Below are 18,739 nucleotides of genomic sequence, written 5' to 3'. Positions count from 1 at the left end.
TGTAGGCCTATCCCAGTTTTTGATAACAATACGGCATCGTCCGCATATAAAAGGACAGGTATCGGATGACCTGCCATCGTAGGGGCGTCTGCCTGTATGGTCTGTAAATGTTTATCTATTCCATTAATGAATAGGGAAACTAAAATTGGTGCAAGAACACAGCCTTGTGTTATCCCACGTCCCACTTTAAATTTGGGTGTACATTCTCCTTGGGGGCCAAAACAAACCTGACTAAATAATTTCTCATATAGCCAGGAAAGAAACCCTACAATCGCCCTAGGTGCTCCCATTGAAATTAGGGTTGTCCAGAGCAAATTATGGTCCATCAAAAGAACTGCTTAAATTGGCTAAGCACAGGTATGAAGAACCTGCCTTTGCGCTGGTATATTTGCCGATAAGCAGCACTAAATTTGTACATTGCTCGATGGTCGCTATTCGCTTTCTAACCCCGTACTGCACCGGAGTTAAAATTGAGTGTTATCAATAGGACCCTACTCATAAATTTCATAGATGTATCAAGGAATGAGATCGGTCGATAGTTTTTTGGGTCCTCTTTATTCCCCTTTTTGAATACCAGTATGATGGTTGATTTTCCCCATGTCACTGGGATTCTATCTATGGCAGCTATGTTAAATACCCTAGTTAGGATGGGTCCCCACAAGGAAGGTGCTGAATTAAATATATCTACTGGGACACCATCCGGCCCGGGGGCCTGACCCCTCCGCACTTGCATTGATTGTCTGGATGACTACCTCATTGGAAATATTCATGGGGAGGTTTCTTCCTTCACTTGGCAGACCATTCTGTGTCGTCCTCTGCTCCATGTTACGATCAAAAATTCCGGAAAAGTGATTTACCCATTTGTCCGCAGAGACAAAGGAACAAAAATACGGGGTGTTATCATTCTTCAAAATTGGAGCGTTAACTACATCCCAAAAGAGTTTGTTATTTTTAGTTTTAGCCGCAATGGTCAAATTGTCCCATGCCTCTTCCTTTAACATCTTTTTCCGGGCAGAGACAGCTATCTTATACTCCCGACGTAAGGTTTGAATGTTAAACAATACACGTGGTGAATTAGAGAAAGCATGCTTCCGATCCGTAAGGGTTTTGGTGCAGGCACCATCAAACCATCCCTTCTTTTTACTACATGATGGTCCAGGGGTTTTAGTGAGGATTGCCTTAATCGATTGTGTAATGGTGCCGAATTTTCTACCAATAACACAGGCATAATTTCTTCCTGTAGACAGTATGTGATTTCCCTTTGATTAGAGTTCGCTATTTTCCTCATTATTACACATGGGTTAACACCTGACCATTTTATTCTAATCCCATTTGTACCAGCCATATTAAATATTATGTGCTATATCGTTAACATCAGTTTTTTTGCCCCAAAAGAAAAAGGTTAAATTTACAAATTTTGATCGCTAAATGGGGAAGGAACTACATTCAGATTACCGCACAAACCTACAGCGGAAACAGATACCACTAGATGATCAATAGTGGATTGTGCATTCCTTCCTATAAATGTTGGGTATAAACACCCATTGCGGTCGCTACCTCCCTTGAGGAGTTGTATATCATATTTTGCAATCATTAGGTTCAGTGCTTCCCCATAGTCATTATGGCAAAAATGGTTGCTTTCCTCACCAAAGCAACCACAGCATGTGGAGTTAGGACCTCCACATGCAGCTAAGTTAAAATCTCCAGCCCAAAATATAACATACTCCGTATTCACTAAGGACAAAAAAAATTCCAAGCCCTGATCAAGAGCTGCATTCAAGTTACCTCTTGATGAATCAAAGACATTATTGTATAAGTTTGCAATCATCAAGTCCTTCCCATCCTTTTTGCTAAGCCATACTAGCTGTTTATGGGGGCCCACTGTTACAACTTTTTTTTAATGTTAACAGTCAATTTATTTGACACAAGAATTTGTAGTCCCCCCTTTGCTAGACCAGCTTGAGATCTTATGGCTGCTAGAAAGAGGGAAGAGACTCCTTCAACGTGAACTGGATTGGCACACCAGGTCTCTTGTAAACATATGATATCATATTTAGAGATAAAAATAACCCCTCACCCACACTTCACCCACTGGCAGTTGGATAAAAAGATCTCCGCCAAAGAGCCCCTCATTGAGGTGTTGCCCGTTGGGTTTTGCACCGCCCACCCAACGAGGAGCATTGCCCATGATGAAGCAAGACACCTGCAAGGGTGTGCGAAGCCAATATATCCAACAAAATGGATATCTGCCGGTTGGTTACTATTTACCCACCCATACATATCCACACTCATTTGACCTGCACCTGCACCCCAGGAACAGCCCAGTCCTCTCCTTGGTAACACAATTCTGAGGGCACTTACTGTGGTCTGGACCTTCCACTTCTCCCTAGTGGTAATTTTGCCCTCTTGATCCACGTGGATCTCCTCTCCCTCTTTTTGTATACAATCTCTAGCACGGCTAACCACCGTGGGAGTCCTAGCCGGGTGAGACTAGCTCTATCCCCCCCCTCAACACCTTCTACTATTTCCGCGAAGGTGTCTACACCATCCCGAATTGGGTGGTCACTTTTACCTTCCATCCACACAACCCCTCTAACTTTTACTTCTCCTCCTTACTCAACCGTCCAACCACAATATGGATGGCCACGGTCTGAGTTTCGGAGAGGAAGACGCAGCAGCTATACTAAGAACACCCTCCATACTTGGCATAGAGATTGAGTCAGCCACTGGAAGCAACACAGCTGATTGGCAAGAACTTTCAGATCTGAAAAGGGAATGGGTGAGAATCACACTCCATGGAGCTTTAATGGCAGAGTACTTCAAGGCCAAAATTGCACCCAATGGTCTAATCGTACAGAACTTTCCAAGGATATTCTGGGAGGATGGCCAATTCAAGATCGAATGGTCCCAGATTTCGTGGAAATGCACTCATGACCTTCTTAACCTCATCGTGAACACAGCCAAACGCCTAGCGGACGAAATACTCAGTCGTATTCAAGCCGCAGAGAGCGCACTAAAAAACTCTGTCCCCAACCCGGGGTTTAAAACAAAGCTAGCTGAATTGAACAAAAAGCTGGCTGAACACAAGGAATACTTGATGAACCAAAAAATCAACAAGTTGCAAAAGGATATCAAACGTTTCTCTAAAGAAAAAGTATATCCTTACCTAAAAGACGACTATGTCCCACCTGGATCAGGATACCTTTCAGACTCTAGTGCCTCCTCAAGAAGCGGTTCCAACAGTGGCAGTGATTCCAGTGGAGACAACTGGCAACCACAACGACAACAGCGAAGAGGAAAACGTGGGGGTAGACAAGGACAACCATACCCCCAACATATCCCGTATCAGGGCCCACCAATCTGGCAATACCCCCAATTCCCACATCCCTTACCACCATATGCCCCCCAATATCCACCTCAATTTGCCCCACAAGGTAACAAACAGCCTTTTTTAGGCAGAGGCTGGGGCAGAGGGCGCGGGCGCAGGTGAGGAAACGCGCCCGAGAAGAAGGTACAGTGGGAGGACCCTCCGGCCCAAGGGATGGACACCAGGAGCAAAACCACACGAAAATGAGTCTAGTGGTCAACCTCTCAGCGCACCAACTCACCTCACAAGAGGAGAAGGTCCTAGAGAAGGGACTTGGCTTTGTTCCAACTCCGAAAATTGACCATTTTACACGGATTTGCGAAATACAAAAGTTTTTTCGCAAAATCAGACTCTAGGCATTCTTTGATGGAAGAGAGAGTGAGACAACTGAGGACTCAGGCCTCCACAATCCTTCCACCTTCACCCCACACAGCAGGATGGTGCCTAATGAGGTGTTAACATACGAACAAGCGGTACTCAAAGAAATGGCAACGCTTCACCACCATAATAAACACCATAATATGTCCAAATTTGAGCTAGAAACGCTTGACTGTTTAGCCAACGATCCTACGATAACCATCAAACAGGCAGACAAGGGGGGCGCCACTGTTCTTATGAATACCATCGATTACGAAACCGAATGCCTCAGACAACTGGGGGATGGACGGTATTATACACCAATCCCATCTAACCCCACTGAACGCCTCACACACACCATTGCTGGTATTGTCGAGTCAGCTCTGAGTGATGGGTGGATTTCCCAAAAGGAGGTGGAATTCTTGACTAAGAAAGACCCCAGAGTTCAGTATTTCTACACTCTCCCAAAAATACACAAGGAGACCACCCCTATACCTGGACGCCCAATCGTTTCAGGTATTGATTCAATACTGGAGCCGCTATCACAATTTTGTGATCACTTCCTTCAACCCCTGGTCAAACGCATTCCATCCTACATTCAGGACACGACTGATGTCCTACGTCTCCTAGACACCTTTCAGGAGGACCTCCAAATTGAACTGCTTGTCACTCTAGATGTAGAGGCCCTCTACACCAACATCCCACAGAGGGCCTCCCTGGAGGTGATTGAGGAAATACTCAATACCGAGACAAGGACCTCACCTACACCCCCAGCCTTTGTCATGGAATGTGCGAACATGGCACTGACCGAAAACTTCTTTGAGTTTAAAGGCAAGTACTACCATCAAACTCAAGGGACATCGATGGGGAGTACTTTTGCCCCCTCGGTGGCGTGCCTCTACATGGCTGATTTTGAGAGCAAACATATCGACCCCATCACCAATCCCTACCACAACAACATCAAACTGTGGAGGAGATTCATCAACAACATCCTCATCTTCTGGACTGGTACTAGGGACTCCCTCGATGAATTTTTTGAATGGGTGAACACACTGAATACATACCTGCACTTCACAATGACGGTCTCTGCCACACAGGTTTCCTTTCTCAATCTGACAATCAAACTTTCTGAAGGTCAATTGAGTACCAGCATGTTCAGAAAACCAACAGACCGCAATAGCTTACTCCATTACAATAGCCACCACCCTAAAGCGCTCCGAGCCAACCTACATGGGAGCTAAGGGGACACACAAATTGTAACACACCGAATTGTGTATATTTACTACTATGCCCCTGCGGTCTCCAATATGTGGGGATGACCACTCGACCTATCAAACAACGTATCTCTGAGCACCGGTGTAACTTCTGCTGCAGGAAGGTGAATACTAAGATGTGTAGACACTACCTTGAGACCAATCACACAGCTGATTCCTTGCAGTGGCTAATAATTGAAGCAAACCCAAACATAACGAAACAGAATCTCTTTTTTAGGGAACAAAGGTGGATCCATCGTCTGGCCTCAGACAGGAAGGGGCTCAATGAGGACATCCCCAGGAGCTCCCTTTAATCCTCTCCTTATTTGTATACGTACCACAGGTGGCGCTCCAATGATACATGATCCCCTACACTCCCATTGAGGAAGATTAAAAAACCTTTTAGCTCAACAATCGGCATGAGGACCATTGCCCTAGGCATTTGTTTGAACAGCCTCTAGTCTACGATAACTACTTAACTTTGACCACACAGAATAGCGGGGCCGTGTGAGCCACCAGACTCCGGGGCTTATGTCTTACAAGACATGCCAACTCTCACACCATCATTCCACGAATGGTGACACTATTATCTGACCCGTCTTTAGGGTTCACGTTGCCACAAATATACAAAGAATCTGAATTAAGATTTTCTGTTTACATAAACCTTACACCAGACACATGAGGGTCCTCTTCTGTAATTGGGTGAACAGTAGTTGAATAGACTCAACTTACACCACTAAAAAATGGCCGCACTTTTGACTCTCATCGCCGTTTGACCCGCAGGGATCGGGTTCACTTTGTTCCCTTATCCCATTGCTACTGTTTTACAAGCGACTTGAGGAATCCCCCCCTTAAAAGAGAAGCACACACCAAACGCAATACCTCGCTCACCAGGTAAATGCGTAAGTTATAGGTAAATCGAGCCTTCCTACACCAGTGCAAAATGGCCGCGCCAGTTACTGGCTCCACTGCGAGACCCGCAGCGACCTGGGAAACACTCCTCCCCCACCCCGCCCTTAACTTTATTTAACAACACTACCGCCGGACCACTCGGCTCTATACGGTCCTGGCGGAGAGGGGTAGGTGACACAGCAGAGTAACGGGAGCAACAAGTAAGTGCACAGACGGTCATGCAGCGGACACTATCCTACCGGTACGTCCCTGCCCCACGAGTCTTTAAGATTCCCAAGAATACCGACTATCTAGTTTTTCTATTTTAATACACGGGGCCATTATCTTTGGTTGCCTCCAATGATTTCCTGGTCACTGAGTGTGCGCATGGGCAACAGTGGTTACCCGATCACTCACTGATTCCCGTGATGGGTGCACCGACCCCTAGTGACATCAACCTGCTCGCGGTAATTATGACCATAACCGCTTCAACACCATTTTACCATTGACAATCGATATGACAAACTCCACTATGGGAAACAGCGGAAAGCATAATTCATGGGCACTGCAAGGCCGATTTGTTTGTTGTACAGTTGTCTACACTGACTCGCTTATAGACAATAGTAACTTTACCAAATAAGGCTCACGATAATACTTAATATGATTTGTAAATGTATACTGTTTGCTTTCCTCCCTTGCTTTCTCTTAATATAGCCTTAGCTACAGTGGCTTGACTCACCGATCTCCATCCCGCCAGGCACTGCTGTTACATTAATTATTTGACCTTTAGGTGAGTAGGGTTACCTTGACCCATTTAGAACAACACCACTGCTGCAGCTCTTCTTGTTTTTAATGTCACAAAGTAATGTCTCCATCCAATTCATCCGGGTGAGCATGTCACTCACCACGACTCCATCTGGAGATGTTGCACTAGTGTGTTATGATGTTTTATTTTGCACGATGCGCTAGTAGTCACCTACACTAGCATGCCACAGAGTGCACTAGGTCAGAACGAATGTGGATTACTGAACTATACTTGCTTGAGAGATGTAATTCCCTGTCTTCTCCCTTTTTTTGTTTCCAATACCAGGCATGGGACAATGTATCAGCAGGTATTTTACTTTACTACGTAACTATCGTTTAAAGCACTGATACTTAGCTAGATCAGCAATACTGTAGACAGCAAACTTTTAGGTCCTGATGAATCGCAGGTGAATATACCCTAAGCGAGAAACATGTCGACCACTACTTTCACCTTTTAGTATAGTCTTGAGTGCGGAATACATTATTTTCCAGACCTTCCAGACTAACTATTGTTTTTAGTTAGCGCACGGGACCACCCGTATAAAGTTCCTTCTGGTACTCTTCACCCACGGGCAGTTGGATAAAAAGATCTCCGCCAAAGAGCCCCTCATTGAGGTGTTGCCCGTTGGGTATTGCACCGCCCACCCAACGAGGAGCATTGCCCATGATGAAGCATGACACCTGCAAGGGTGTGTGAGGCCAATATATCCAACAAAATGGATATTCGCCAGTTGGTTACTATTTAACCACCCTTACATATCCACACTCCTTTGACCTGCACCTGCACCCCAGGAACAGCCCAGTCCTCTCCTTGGTAACATAAAAATAACCCAGTCAGCTAATTGGACCTTGCCTGCCAGCCCGTGGACGTTCCAGGTAGCAAAAACATAACCTTTATTATAAAGTATCTCTGTACTGCTTTTTTCTGATACCATTATTCAGTCATTAAAAATATTGTCATTACTGTTTCTGCCATTTCTATCGACATCCAACCCTTCCGTGGTAAAGTCCTGCATACTCACTAAATGTATATTGGGTATCTTGGGATACTTTGTTTGATAGCTAATCTTAGGAACGGCTATATCAGGCAGAGGTTGCTGAGCCTTAAGGGTACCCGCTCCGTTTGGCTCGTTACCGAGTCATTCATTGTCATCTAGACCACTCAGTGCTTCAAATCTATTATATATTGTGAAAGCCGGAGCGCAGTGGGGGTACAAATTTTGGATGGGCCTTTCACTTTCGAAATCCAGTGTGCCCTTATGGTGTTGATCATTATCCCTCAGATGTTGATAACAAAAAAACAATAGGAGTATACTCATAGCTGCAGGCTCAACAGGTATAGTCTTGATCTCATTTAGAATACCTCCTGCAATTCTTGGGTTTCTAAATTTAATTATAACACTGTCATCCCTATAGTCTTTTGCCAACGGGATAATCCACCCTACTTTCCTTGTGAGCAAGATCTCATTGACTCTACTAGGGGAGAATAAGTGTTTTTTGCTTAACCAGTGACTACCTTCTGGGTCAAGCATTCTGTGGTTTCCATGGACCCTTCTTTTATTAGCGGGACATTAACCAAGATTACCACCTATGGACAACTTGCGGGTGGTAGATTAATAGTAACTAGGTCTTGGGGTGGTGAACTCTTCTCAGTCCTATGAGGTTGTTGATTAGGACCTTGGTGCTGTACTATCCTCTGCCCACCCCTTGTAGCATTACTGCTAGGTTTAGATCCATCACTGGTTCTCATCACATCTAGTCTGTGTCCAGTGGCTCCCTCCAAACCGGGTGGCTGGCCTCTAGGAATTATACTCAGATCCTTACCTACTTGTCTACGATTCTCACCCTCGCTAACTTATTTTAATTCTTCCTCAACTCTACACAACCTTTCTTTAAGTGGGTTTATTATTTTGTTAACAACAGCGGATCATTTGTCTCAAAAGGGTGTCCAAATTTGTGAGTCCATTTGATTGTGGTCTTAAGAGCCTTCTCCTAATAATATGATCTCATCTGGAGTTCGGGGGGTGTTTGGGGACTTCCGCTTCCATTTGGCTGCTGGATTTAGGGCTCTAGTTGCGGCTCTTACTGCCCTTATGGATGTTATTTCCAGGGTAATGTGTAGCGGTCCCTGTTCGCCCCTGAATGTTGTCGGAATCTGGTTGTTGAGGGCACGATCACCTCTTGCTTGTTCTACTTGGTCTATTTGTTGATTGAGAACAAAAGGGAGGACAAAGTTCCTATACAAGGGTGCAAAAGTCACCGGTGCATCAGGGTGCAAACAGTTACCCATGCATTAAAAACAGGGAAGGATAAGGGAAAGGTAATCCTAGGTATAAAGTACCCTAATATGAGAGGGAAAGACATTCAACATCCTCTGCTGCCCTCACACACCCCGAAGGATGTCGGATGAGGCAACATCCGGCATTTCCTCAAAAAGATCTCCGACAAAGTGACCCTTCAGGGGTCCCGTAGGGAATTGCAGCGCCGGCCCTACGAGGAGCAAAATGCCCGATGATGAAGCATGACATCCTTCGGGGTGTGTGAGGGCAGCAGAGGATGTTGAATGTCTTTCCCTCTCATATTAGGGTACTTTATACCTAGGATTACCTTTCCCTTATCCTTCCCTGTTATTAATGCATGGGTGACTGTTTGCACCCTGATACACCGGTGACTTTTGCACCCTTGTATAGGAACTTTGTCCTCCTTTTTGTTCTCAGACTTGTATTAAGAGCATGGACACTGGACCTTTATTAGCTCCTTGGTCCCCCTCTTTTTTGTTTAATTGATTATGCACAGCAGTTTGGCCGTGGGACCTTCTCTATTCCTTCCCCCCCCCCTTTTCCAGCGGCCACACAAGATTGGTCTTTGGGGTCAGTGGGAGCTGACTTGTAACTATGCTCAGAAATTTTGGGCCTAGTTAATTCCTGGTCAATTAATTCTTTGCAATTAAATAAACATTAGGACGCATATCACAGTCCCCCCCTCCCTTTTAGGCAACCTAGGCGTATCCTTTTAGCCCCTCTATATGGCCCATGCATCCACGTCGGGATGGTTTTTTTGTTAGGGAACATCTACACAGGCCATTTATATACGAGGCGTGGTCCGGTAATGATATTAGGACCTGGTTTACACGGTGATGCCTAAGAAATTGAAGGGTGCCAAAATACCGGAGGAACTGCTTGATTCCTGATAGCTGTTTTGAGACATTACCGGTACTGACACCTTCCTTTTCATTCAAGCCAGTGCGCATGCGCAAGGGAAGAGTGTGTACAATTGATGCGTATGCGCCTCTTCGCCGCCATGCTGCACATGCGCATTGAGATACTTCCTATTCAGACATCACCGGAAAGAGTTTCCGCCTCTCCCCTTGCCCGACTTGTTGATTTAAAATCCTGCGTTTTGCCGTTCTTAATTTACTTACGGCGAGCGTTTGGACAGGGGTAGGTGCACTAGAGGCAGCACCCGTATATCTTTGTAAGTACCATTTCGTTCCAGTCACTTGATGGTTGCCATCATTTTCACCTAACTCCATTGGTGCATTTACATTTTTATTTATGTTTATGTGCCTGGCCTGTGTCTATTGTTTCCACAGCCCGACTATACGTGGGCGTCCATTCTCTTGACCATTTGAGGAGTGCTTTTACTAGTGCTTGGTAAGCATGGTGATGGTGTTCCACCTATTTCCACGTTTTGGTAATTCTACCATATTTCAACATTGGCAGGCTCCTGCCTCATAGTTGTTACACGTTTAACCACTTCCATGTAGCCAAGTCTAGGTGCCTTATTTTAACTTTTTTAATAATATAAGCGCTAATTGCTCTTTGTACTAACGGCCCCCGCCTCATGGTGGACCTTTCCCGTGTGCCTGCGCAATTTTTCGGTGAAAATAGGTGTACACAAAAGTGGCACCTCGTGATGCATCAAGTAGTTACTGACGCTCACATATGGTTTATCTTGTTTTCTTGTTTCCTAGGTATCAACCAGGAGCAGCTTCTGTGTAGCAGCTGAATTTACATAGAGGGTATACAGGCTTCCTTACCCGCCCTGGCTGAGATAAGAGGGTTCTCATTTTAACTTTTATGTATTATGTTCACGTGCACTTCACTGTTTTTTGTTTGGTCCTGAAGAAGCGCCAATGACCTTCGGGCGACAGAGGCGCAAAACATGTCGACCGCGACTATAGACACCCAGGCATAGTGGGCCTTTTGGGGTCAGTCATTTTTAAGCAGTATTCTTAACTGCCAAGGGTTTACCAAGAAAAACTTACCGCTGCTTCCATACCCTTGGAATTTTATCACACTATCACGTTTGCACGTACATGAATTACCCTCCTTTACCCTTCCCCACACACCCTCATGCAACATCCGGCATTTCCTCAAAAAGATCTCCGACAAAGTGACCCTTCGGGGGTCCCGTAGGGAATTGCAGCGCCGGCCCTACGAGGAGCAAAATGCCCGATGATGAAGCATGACATCCTTCGGAGTGTGTGAGGGCAGCAGAGGATGTTGAATGTCTTTCCCTCTCATATTAGGGTACTTTATACCTAGGATTACCTTTCCCTTATCCTTCCCTGTTTTTAATGCATGGGTGACTGTTTGCACCCTGATACACCGGTGACTTTTGCACCCTTGTATAGGAACTTTGTCCTCCTTTTTGTTCTCAGACTTGTATTAGGAGCATGGACACTGGACCTTTATTAGCTCCTTGGTCCCCCTCTTTTTTGTTTAACTATTTGTTTATTGGCCATACCCTTGCCAATAGTTATGGTATTTATGTTAGTCGCGCCTCCCCTGTCATCAGACCCTCCATCCTGGCCCAATGAGGTGATCAACAGGCGCCGCTCTGCCATATCAGTTTCTTTAGTTAAAACTCCTACAGCACATGCCAGATAGATGTCGATGGTGGTGGACCTCTCTTGGGTGTATTTAATGGGTCAGTCACTGATTGCTTGCTAGCCACCATCCCTTTCCTGCCCATCTCCTAGACACGTATCCCATAACCGGGTCAGCAGGTATATTTAAATAGAACTAGCTCTACTTTGTGGCTTCGTTGTTTCAAGAACAGGAGTACAGCATAATCATATAGCTGATCTCCGACAAATCCTGAGATTGAACAAGTAATGTTATTACCTACTCACAGTTTGCTGGTACAACCTGCTGGGTATTCACTCTACATAACACGGGCGAGGGCCAAAAATCCAAGTGGGATGGCCCTGCCCTGCCTCTTCCTAGGGATGACGGGTGCAGGACGGGCCCGCCCTGGGCCCGGGCTTCGCCGCGTACATCCCGCGCCGCTGGAGTCCTGGGCCAAATTTTTGCACCTCCGGCCACAAAAGTATGACAATAGCACGTCCTGGCGCTAAGGCTTGTGGGTGTCGTAGTTCTCCCGACGGGATGCGGCTGAAAGAAGCGGCGTTAATTGGCCTCCAGCGACGAAAGGTGCAGAGTGCCTTGGTCGCCCCCCCCAACGAGGATAAAGTGCAGCGTGCCTGTGTTCTCTGCGGAGAAGGAACTCTGTGCTCTGAGTTGTAAGGGCGCCCCGCATCGTAGGAGCCCTGGGCTGAATTTCTGCGCCTCCGAGCGCAAAAGTATGACGATAGTGCCTCCTGGCGCTAAGGCTTGTGGGTGTCGTAGTCCTCCCCACAGGCTGCTGCTGGAAGATACGGCGTTAATTGGCCTCCAGCAAAAGAAGGTGCAGAGTGCCCTAGTCCCCCCCCCCAACGAGGGTAAAGTGCAGCGCACCTGTGTTCTCGGCGGAGAAAGAACTCTGTGCTCTGAGTTGTAAAGGCGTCCTTACAGTTAACTTTTGGACAAATTATAAACCAGATATCAGAGATGCACAGCCATGACCATGACCAAGGCTTGTATGGAAATTAAATTAGATGTTAATAAGGATGTCATTTTAGGTCATCATTGCCATTCTCAAATCAGGGAGCTGTTGTCAACCACTACAAAGAAACAAGAGGTACCAGGAATGGTGACACTGAAGAGGTAGTCCGGTGCTTCATTAGGGTCAGACAGTAATGATCTACAGGGGCCAGGAATAAGCAGCTGCTCAATGGAAGTGGAAGTACTAAAAATAGGTCAATGGTACCTGTACGAAAAGTCAGTCCACTTCCACGGTGGTGAATTTTTGAGAAGAGGATAGGAACTCAAACCCAAAGTTCAGTCCACACAATATCAAAACTCATCAGGATTACCATTTTCAGATATTGATACTTGAAGTTGTCATGTACCTTTGAATGACTGTGTGAAAATTACGGTAGGCTCCTTGCACAAATGATAACTGAAATGTATCCTTTCAGAAAACCATGCACCCAAACTCATCCTCAGTTTACAAAGGTCCGATCACATCTACCAATATTTGAAACTCTTACATTGACTACCAATGAACAGCACATTAATTTTAAGACTGAGTGCCTGGTCCCTAAAATGTTCAATGAGCCTTGAATTCACATACCTCACTAATGTTTACATACTTCCAATAAACTATGTGCCTAAAGTGAGCCTCCTAAATGTGTTGATCATCAACAATCAAGACATAAATGATTTGAAGATCTATTTAAGTATTAGAAGTTTTCACCTCTACACAGAACCACCGCATGCGGCACTCCTGGTGGACACAAACATCATGATCTGTGAACACGTCCTCTGCCGGTTCTTTATCATGCAAAACAAATAAATGTGATTCCTCAATGCAACTTATCAAAGGCTAAGAATACATGTCCTGAGCACTCCTACTTTTAAGGAACCTTCCCCCGCCACCCAAATCACTTTCCAAGTCAGCTGCACCACTTTCAAGAATATGACTATCAAGACACCACAAGGTTGTGTGATGTTAAAACCAATGCCATTACCCTGCATGTGTTTACAACGCATACATTTACCCCGACTTGGGGTGCACTCGAAGTTGGAATAGTATAATTTACTATTCCAACTCCAGTGTGTGCAACAGTAGGGAAGGTGTTGGAGTTAAATCCAACACCTTCTACCCCCTACACCAAGCCTTTCGCGTTGTAACAACATGCAGGTTAATGGCATGTGTTACAACGCATCCGTTGTAAAGGCTGTTTCCCCACCACAACACCTGGCAAGAAAGATCATGATCCATTGTGGCCTTTGTAGAAGCCTTAGCAGCTGCATTACCAGGCTTGTGACAGAGAAGTGTAAGAAGAAGAGGACTAAATAATTTAAAGTTTGGTAGACCTGTACTTTGTCACAAACATGACAGATATAATCAGGCATTCGGTGGCAAGCCTTTCTCTTCTCAGCAGCCAGGATCTTATAATATATTGCAGTACAAATTAATGTAGACCAATTCTTCATCATTTACAAATTAACTTGAGGCAGGATCCATTCAGATGTAGGTCCCAAAAAGAGTTTGCAAATTGTGCATGAACGTTTTGCAATCTGTCTCTGGTTTTGGGACCTATGTAGTAAAATTATCTAAGCTGGTTGTTATTTGTGACCCTAGGTTATTGGCTACAAACCAAACTATGATGGCCTTCAGGAAACACCAGACCATGATCCCTGTATTTGCATTGTCAAATAGTAAACGTTTATGTTCTTATAACGTATCCCACGTTCATAAATGGATCACTGCAGCCTTAAAAAAAAAGAAATTAGAACATATTCGGGGTGAGAAGGCAGTGGTACCCTGGACCACAGCCTATTCCCCCAGGTCACCCAAAGCCAATAACAAAGGGGAGAGTGCACGCTTCCCCTTTGAAAACCACTTAATGCTTCCTTTGAGGTGTAGGCATCAGATTAATGGTTTTCAATCATATTTGCATAGTGATATTGCTTACTGCTACGTTTGTTCTAAGGAACTTAACATACATACATACATGTGTAATGGAGCTGAATTACATTTTACAGCAACTGCAAACCGGTTGAACAACTAGGTTTTCTAGCCCATGCAGTGATTCAGCAAGGGAATAGAAGTTTAAAGTATTATGTTTATAGAGCTCTAAAATAGATTTAACAGTTTGGCACTTCTAGATGGTTCAGCTTTAAAGAATCAGTGCGGGGATCTCTTTACGGTCATTGTGGGGGTATCGGGTGGCCCTAGAATGATAGATGATAGCATCATATGTAAGCGGGTGAATGTAGGGGCTCCCTTGGGAACTCAGTAGTGGCTGCCTTAACATTATGCTGCAGGCAAAAGTGCAAGAATATATCCATCTGAGTTGGGGCAATGTCCCCAAAGAAGACCTTCCTGCTCACAAAGCTCCCCTTTCTATACAGGTCACCCCACATGTGGGCTGCCAACCTTACAAAGCATCTGTCTGCACAGAGCCTTGCTTGTAACCAGAAGCAGGGGATGATATGGTATCCTCTAGAGTGGGGAAGTATATCTTAGATGCTTTGACTCGCTGGGCTAGTTTCCGTCAGGCCGTAGAAGTACAGGCCTTGGTTGTGGTATCTGTCTCTCCATCCTGGTGATTCCACACCAAAAAAGTGGTCATTGGGATTGGCACCATGTATCCCTACTCGATTGCCAGGTGGGGCATGTAGGGAGGGGGGGGGTGGAACCAATTTGCATCGAAGTGGGTATGGGCACAAAGGAAATACAATTCAAAATCTGGGGCTTCATATACACCCATCGAGAATGGGCGCGGCAAAACCTCCCAGCAGAGTCTGGGCTGGTTGCCCCCCAGGCAGGCTAAATGAGCTGCATCTTTAGCACTCTGAAGAACTGATGGCCAGGAGTGTATGGAATGCTGATGAACAAGTACAATTTAGGCAGGATGACCACCTATATTAAAGATATTCAGCCAGCAAGTGACCATGGCAGAGAAATCCAGCTTGTAATGGAATTCGTAATGGTAGCGAATACGGTGCCACAGTTGGCACAAATTAAATCTGTTTTATCTCTGGAGATCATTATCCTCCAATATTTTATCTCTGAATCGCACAATGTCAAAGGATAGTCAGGAATATATTGTGGGGTGTTGGGGGTGAGGGGAAATATCTGGGATTTATCTCAACTAATCATGACTCCCAAATGCCCTCCAAAGCAAATGAACTCCCAAAGGATGGGATTGAGACTTATCTGGGGCTCCCATATGTATAAAGTGATATCATCAGCGTAGAGGGATACCAGCAGACGTCTGGGAGGATATCTAATCGAGTGTTCCCAATGGTGTTGTTGGAGCTTGGCCGCCAATGGCTCAAATGCTAAGGCGAATAAAAGGGATAGCGGACATCCCGGTCTGGTATCCCGGAAGATGGGAAAATAAGGAGAGCATGCACCATTTACTTGCTTGTGGTTGGGTATATAAGAGTTCTTTCCAGGAGAGATACGAAGATGGAAAACCCATGTGTCTCAATACTGTTAGCAAATAATCCCACTCAAAAGAATCAAATGCTTTGGTGGCGTCTAAAAAGACAGTCACCGCAGTCAGGTCTGGGTCACTATCTTGCAAGAGTGAAAACAGAGTACGCAGATTGTGAGAGGTCGCTCTCCCTGGAAACCAGATTGATCAGGCAAACCAGGGAGGTCATGAGAAGTCTGATCCAAATGGCCAATATCTTAGCCAGGATTTTCAAGTCACAATTGATCAAGGGAAAAAGGTCAATATGACTCACAAAAATACCCTGCTTTACCAGGTTTTAGAAATATTATAATTAAAGCCTCTCGATGGAGGGTGGAGGATGCCTGACACTCGGGCCTCTTCATATGGAGTTTTTAAGACAGAGATTAAAAGGTCTGAGTATGTTTTATAAAATTCAGCTGGCAAGATGTCCAATCCAGGAGCCAGCCCTGATCTTAATTGCATAATTGCAGCCCTAATCTCATCATTTTCAAAGTCAGCCGAAGGGAACGCCCTCTGGGCATTGCTCAGCCATCCCAATGGTGCATCATCCAGATAAGCCTTAATGTTAAGAGACTAGGATCTATGAGTGGCGTAGAGAGAGGAGTAAAAAGACACAAACATGTAGAATACCTTTGGTGTCCTTCCCCAGGACTCCCTCAGAGTCTTTAACCTCTAGGATATCATTTGAAAAATAATGTTTGTGAGTTAGTTCGGCAAGAGCGCTGCCGGGGCACTCTCCCTCCCCATAACGTCTGGCCCACTGATATCTGATTTGATGTAGGCATTCACGGTCTGCAGTATCCTGATATTCGGTGACTGTATCCCAGAATGTAGCATGCTCTCTCCCATCCCATCAGAATGGTTGAGGCGCACTTCCAAATGTTCGAGCTCTGCCTCCAGTTTTCGAAGCATATCTTGAATTTCTCATAATATTCCCCCTCTCTTAGAAATGGAGAGGCTGAGAACGGTAACCTTGAATGCTTCCAATACCATCACTAATGTCGAGACAGAATGAATATTATGTTGAAAGAAATAATGTATCTCCTGGCGCATCTCTTCACGAAGAAGGGCATCCAGTAAAGTCGTGGAGGGGTGGGGTCTCCAAGACAGAAAGGGGGCAGGAGAAGTTGGTGGGGACAACCACATTAGGACTGGGAAGTGGTCCGAATATGTTCGGGCCAAATGTTGTGTATGCATATGGGATGGAAGGGCGGAAATAGAAGCTAGGAGGCGGATATCCCTCTAGAAGCTCGAAAGAAGGAGGATGGTGAGTATCTTGAGGTAGGTACACTCCAACTGAAAAGCTGGGGTAGCATTCTCCACCACACCAGGAGTGAAAAAATGGTTCCATGCACTACATCAGGTCTGGTGTAGTGTCAGAAGATATAAAGGTGGGTATTTATGGACCCCTTTCCCTCCCTCCCTCCCTTTTCTCACCCAATTTCACACACAAAACCACACATAATTCTGTTTGCGACCGTAACATGGTTGAGAGCAGAGTTCCAGACACGCAAATGCATACAAGAGAGTTTCTCTCCCTTGCACCTGAAGATATCGCCAAACAAAAAGATGTTGCCACCTTAAATCATCAAAAATGCCTCACCCACTGTTGCGCCAGAAGCACTCTTGTTCTTAGTCTGCTTCTACTGATGTGCAGTCCAATGGGACAAATGAAAGGAAGGCAAGAAAGGGGGGAAAAAATGAAAGGAAAAGAAATGCTTTGCCGGTCTTTTCAGGGCTTTTCGCACCATTCCTCACTACTCACCCGCTCCCTCGAGACCCAATCCCACTCCCTCCTGAGTTTTGGCAGCGATTTCACAACTCCTGGGGGGAATCCACCAGTCCTCGCTCCACTCCTCGGTCACTTCTTTGTAGTCATCGAAGCCTTCCTCTGGTTCCCCGCCTTTCCCCGGCTTTTCTCCTCCGCGTCTTTCCTGGTCCTTCTTTCTCTGCGTTTCATAGATCCTCTTGACTCAGCCCCTTGACCTCAGCTCCGGACGATGCTTCCACTTCCTCTTCCTGTTCCACCCTTTCTCCTCCATGGTGAGTCTCGTATTGGTCCCTCTCCTTGTGAACTCCTCATCCTTCCTGTAGGGGAGAGGCTGGGGGCAACAAATTAACTCTTGCTGGTCTTTGATGTTCCAAGTCCATGGCGGTCTTGGCTGCTTTCCCGAGTCAGAGTTTAAACCCACAGTACGTAGTGGGTTTTGGGTGGTGCACTACAGGGTTCTCCCTCACAGTGCAGCAGCCAGGTGCCAAGCCCCCAAGATATAATCCAATAGTCTAGTTGTGACCAAGTAGAATGCCATATCGGGTGCCCTCTTTCTCTAAGGGATGCGACCCTTGACCCCACCAGGTAGGTCGCTCCCCCTCTGCACAGCATCGCCTGTGTGTCCCTGCCCCAGCTGCTGCTGCTGAGGATGTTAGAGGCCCTCCACCACCCGCAGGCTACCACCTGCGCCTCATCCCTGGTGGCCAGTGGTAGGCCTTAGATTTGTTTGTCATTTGTCATTCCATTGTATTGCACTCTCTTGGTGTCCGTGACCAATCAATCAATCAGTCATTTGTTAAGCGCACTACATACCCGTGAGGGTCTCAAGGCACTGGGGGGGCGCTACTGATTGAACAGCCAGGCCTTTAGTATCCTCCTGAAGGTCAGAAAGTCTTGGGTCTGTCGTAGGCTCAGTGGGAGGGTGTTCCCTGTCTTGGCGGCGAGGTGGGAGAAGGATCTCCCACCGGTGGTTGTTC

This window comes from Lissotriton helveticus, chromosome 6, assembly GCF_964261635.1.
Source record: "Lissotriton helveticus chromosome 6, aLisHel1.1, whole genome shotgun sequence".
In the NCBI taxonomy this organism is placed as follows: domain Eukaryota; kingdom Metazoa; phylum Chordata; class Amphibia; order Caudata; family Salamandridae; genus Lissotriton; species Lissotriton helveticus.
The sequence above is the reverse complement of the archived record's forward strand: the minus strand, read 5'-3'. Positions refer to the sequence as shown.